The sequence below is a fragment of the Columba livia genome, chromosome 5 (assembly GCF_036013475.1).
Source record: "Columba livia isolate bColLiv1 breed racing homer chromosome 5, bColLiv1.pat.W.v2, whole genome shotgun sequence".
Lineage (NCBI taxonomy): Eukaryota > Metazoa > Chordata > Aves > Columbiformes > Columbidae > Columba > Columba livia.
Genome location: NC_088606.1, coordinates 3342762 through 3348145, shown reverse-complemented (window position 1 = coordinate 3348145; position 5384 = coordinate 3342762).

Here is a 5384-nt window from a genome sequence, read left to right as displayed (position 1 = left end):
TTTATTCATGCTTTTGGAGAAATTTGTCACACTTTGTCCTATTTGTACATGCCCTGCTGAGTTTTAAGTCATAACGGAGCTTGTGAGTCCAAGTTTGTCCTTCAGTACATTTGCTGTCTCCTTCACCACCACCTTGTTCTCCCATCATGTCTCATGTGCAGGGTGTCTGGAGGGACAGCAGTCCCATCAGTCCAGCCCAAGGAAATGGGGCCAGGAATGAGCTGGAAGATGAAGGAGCTAGAAAATCAAGGAGCTGTGCTTCTCCTGAGGGAAGGGACGGGCCACTCTGCCCCAAACCTCACCTCTCCACGCACCAAGGGGCTGCAGGCCTCTCCCAAAAGGCTTCCGATCTGACATGTGCCTGTTTGCACAGATGCCTCATCCCCAAATGCTGATGGGGAAGTCTCAACCCCCACGGTTTGGGTTGGTTTTTTTTCAGGGACTCATGACCTACAATGTGACTAAAAGGCTGAGAGAGCTGGGGTGTTCAGCTGGAGAAGAGAAGCTCTGGGGAGACCTTATTGTGGCCTTTCTGAACTTAAAAGGGGCCCATAAGAAAGATGGGGACAGACTTTATAGCAGGGCCTGTTGTGATAGGACAAGAGGTGACGGTTTTAAACCAAAGGAGGGAGATTTAGGCCAGACATGAGGAAGAAACTGTTGTCCCTGAGGGTGGTGAGAGCCTGGCCCAGGTTGGCCAGAGAGGTGGTGGCTGAACCATCCCTGGAGACATCCCAGGCCAGGCTGGACGGGGCTCTGAGCAACCTGAGCTGGTGAAGATGTCCCTGCTCATGGCAGGGGGGGCACTGGGGGAGCTGGGAACGTCCCTTCCGACCCAAACCATTCTATGATTCTATACAAATCAGATATTGTAAGGCAAAGGCCTGCCCCCTTTTCCCCTTCTTGCTTTCACAGAGACTCCTAGAAACCTGGTTGAGCTCTAGGTAATTTTTTGAAAGCCTGATGCCATCTGTAGCGACACGTAACAGCAGACAACTAAACCCAACCCATTTTCTTCCCAATAAAATCAGCTGGTCGCTTTCGATTTTTCTCTAGAAACCTATCTCTTCAGGATCTTTTTTTTTTTCCCTTTTTTTCTTTTTTTTTTGTTTTATTTTTGAAGTCAAAGTCTGTTTCCCTTTTGGTAGGTGACCTGTTTAATGTTTTCCCTGTGTCTGGGAACTCCTTAGTGTAATTAGCGACCTTTGAACTCCACAACTAATCCTGAGCTATTTTGTATTCCTTACTCATCTTTAAGGCTGGACCTTTCTTTTCTTTTGAGTCCGCTGCCACAATTAAAGAAGAAACAGCTGCATTTCAAAGGGATTCCAATTCCAGAAGCTTAATCGTGATTGACATGTTCTTATTCTAAGCTATAAGAAACTCTAAGAGTCCTTTCTTGGGTTAAAACTTCAATCATTTTCTAAAAAATTATCTCAATATGGATTTTATTCATTTTCTTTGATAACCATTCTTTGCGATTTTTTTAACTTGAAAGATGCTTTGAGTTTGCGATGAATATGAACGGCGCCCACTGAAAGAATGAATGGTGTCAGGCACAGGCTGGATGCAGAAGTGCCTAAATTCCATTTATTGTCAAAATCTGATTATGAAACCTGATGTCTGCCATGTAGCTCAACACCCTTCCATATGCCCAAAAGGTAGGAGAGGTGTAAGCGTTTGCAAATGAGCCCCAGGAAGGCTGGGGAGGGAGTTGGCATAAAGCACTCTCTAGAAATCGACATTATTTTAACTGTTTTACCCAGTTTTTATAGGTTAAAAAGCCATTGCCTTCCAGCCCTGGAAGAGCCCTTCTTCTCTCTTCAAGAAATGAATTCTCCATGAGAAGTCACAGCAAAAAAAACAACTGCAATAAACCAAGAATTGTTCACTTTAAAATCATTGCCAAAACTGCACAACAAATGCTGAACGAGACTTTAAATCTCTTCCGAGGGCTGATCCTTAGAAATAATGGCAGCCTGTTGGGTCCTGTTATTTAATTATCTCAGTCTCACGTTCAAATTCAGAGTGACCTCCAAAAGATGATCTTTAAAGAAAAACAGACTGAAAATCGGTTTGTGTGCATGTGTTTGGTGGGCACAATGAGCCACGGGCATCGCTCGCATGTGCGGGTAGAAACCTGTACAAAACGATCCCAAAAAGCCCTGGATAAGGCAGCAGGCAAGAGCCGGTGTTTCTAAGACAAAGGTCAAATAAAAAAAGGATGTTAATAAACAGCCCTTCGGTTTAAAAGGGACTTTTTTTAAGGATTACATCTTAAATTCCAACAAATCAGATTTAGGAGTTACTGAAAGTGAAATTGATCCATCCCTCAGCCAAACTTTGCAATACTTTCCTGTTCTGACATCATTTAGATAGTTAGCTGTATTATCAGATTAAAAACCATTGTACAGGGCCGCTGAAAGGAAAAGGAGCCAAAAAGCTAAACACTGCCTGAATTCTGAACCTTTTAACCTGGCTGAAGTACGTTGGTCCCTGTTATGCAAATACCTTCAATCCTCTGCTAAGTTCAGTGGAAATAATTTTCTTGAATGACAGGTTTATTCAGCAAGGATTCAGTTGGCGATTAATCCCCCTTTGATCTAAGGTATTTCACTTAACTACCAGTTACCTCGTCCTGACAAAGTGCAACCGAGATTAGGGAGATCACTAGAACACGACCAGGGTGCGCGTTTATTCTCCCCAACCGTTCAAAGTGAAGGGCCAAGAATGCAATCTATTTTCAGTATTTGAAGATGGAAAGTCCTGTCTCCCAATTTAGAAAGTCAATTGAATACCAAGCGGTGTTTGGTCCTGATGGAACGGGACAGACGGCTTGAGGTACCGTCTTCAAAACCAAGATACTCCCACTCACTGTGATTTTTGCGACGTCCAGAGCTTGTTTTGCGGGCAGGATTTTCCTCACGCTTACAGAGCCGCCGCTTTATTTCAGATCGGTGTGTGGCACGCGTAGATCTCTGCTTTTGAAAAAGCACATAAGGCACAAACATTTTAATCTGTTCAATGCTATTCCTTGGGATTCCTCTTGATTTTCGCTAAAAATCCCTTTTCCGCTTCTCCAGCAAGTGCAATATTTTGTGCCAAAACCTGTTTAGGAAGGAAAATACATCACGAGATATTAGAGAAGTCACTCCCCAAAATACAAAAATTCAGGCAACTCATCTGTGGCTGCCTGACATCTGAAGTAAGATATTTTTCCTTTGCTTTCTCACTCACCAATATGTTGTCTTTTAGCTAAATTATGACATCATTTTGTAGAAGTGTAACCTGCACAAAACGCTGCAGCAACCCAGACGGCACCACGGGAGCACGGTCCTGATCCAGGGCTTAGTTGGGTCAGGCCGTGAGAAGCTGATTAGGGGATTGGGCGCAAAGCTGTATTTTCTTATTGCGAGTGGAAAGGCGGAACAATATCATTTGCAGGATTCTTTTTTTCTTTGGTTAAAGTGGCCGCCAGGATTTTCACTCTAAACTCTGATTTTAGGGGGGTTGTTTGTGTGTCATTATGCCTGAAAAAAAGGGGAGAAAAATTATTTTATTGCACTTCTAGGACTTTACCCACCCTGAGATATTAGACGTTTACTTAAACAAATACCTTGTCTGTAGGATCTGTTAAAATTAACCTCCTAAAGTGAAACTGTGTATATATGTCCTTGCAGAATCAGGGCTGTATTTGGGAATTTCTACATTCCACAAGCATGCTTTAAACCATCCTTCAGATGTGCTGTTATCATTATTGTTGTTGTTGTTGTTATTACTACTATTACTACTATTATTATTATTATTATTATTATTATTATTATTATTATTATTCCTTTATATTAAATACATCTGCGTTTTGCAAAAGCTGCTCCAGGAGATGAGTACTCGCATGTGAAGGTGCTGTAGTCTGAGCTGGGGTCCCCCCACCCCAGTTGTATCCCCTCCTCATTTACTCCCATTTCCAATGATCATTTCTCAAGTGTTTCCTTACAACACTCCTTCCCTGCAACAGCCGCAAAATCCCCCCCGAAGGCTCATCGAAGGCCCCCATCACACTTGATCAGGTCAATAATACACAAACTAAGAAGGATTTGCACTCAAGACAGTAACAGCTTCTTAAGAGCCATTACAGTGTAGTGGGTTTAAGAAAGAAATCCCTTTTAAGAAATGCCAAAATCTGGAGTAACGTGATAGTCTGTAAGGCTTTAGGGTCTTTCTTGCAAATATAATGTTACACGTGCTTAGGATTTGGTAAAAATAAAAAGGGAGAATTTTAAAATATTTTCTATATTGACTATATAGCAGGGAAAGAAAGAGATTAAGCTTTGCAAATAAGCCCAAACTGTTGTCTACCTAATGTTCTAGCATAACAAATACGACGCGGTGACCACAAGCAATCAAAGCAAAGACCCGCAAGCCCCATGCTGCTCTCTGTACTGCCTCATTGGTGATAGATAATTGATGACTCGATTTAGATAATGACTACATTAAATTATTTAGGAAGACTGGGTAGTATTTATATGAGGTATAGAAAATGCCTCAACTGCATCACTTGGATTTTGAGCAAAAAGAAATATGTGGAGGGGGTGTTTTTTATTTGCAGTGGTTGTGTGAGTCTGTGTTCATGTATATACACTATATATGGATATATAAGTATATAGTATAAACAAGATGGGAAATATCTTAAGGCAAAGTATCTGAATGGCAATTCATCAGTTTTGGTGGCTGTTTTTCCCAAATCAAGAAATAACAAGCATTCATCAAATACGTAATATAGGATGATATTCTATTCTGATTACATTAAAAGCTATTTCCTAATTAATCACAGTAATCTGTGGTTTAATTTCTTAAGAAACGGGGGTTTGTTCAAAAACAGATGGCATCTCCAACATCCCTAATATGCAGATAATTTCTGTTTTCAGCCCTCAGCGGCACTTCTAGCGAATAAATACCTTAAACCACTGCGCAGAGCTCTGGTTTAAAGGTGAAGTACAATAGGTCAACCTCCTAATTTCAATAAAGGGCAGGGATATATTCATAAAAGAAGAACTTGATTTACTTCAGCAACACTGCAGTTTGCACGGGCAAGGCCGATATTCTTCAAAGGCCTTTTCTGCCCTCCTGTGGTGGCACTAAAGGCAAAACCATCGCTTCAGCTGCAAAAACCAGCCTGGCAGGAAGGGATGGCTTCTTACTTGTCATTTCTCCATGCTGCTTATTATATATATATGGTGTGGGTTTTCCAGCAGGTTGCTGGTTCACTGGTGTAACTGGTTTGCTGCACCATTGCAAACTCTGCTGCCTTGGATTTGGCCATCCCATTCTTCACCTTATTTTTTAAATTTCATTTATTCCTCCTCTAGGTGGATGTTTCCTCAGAG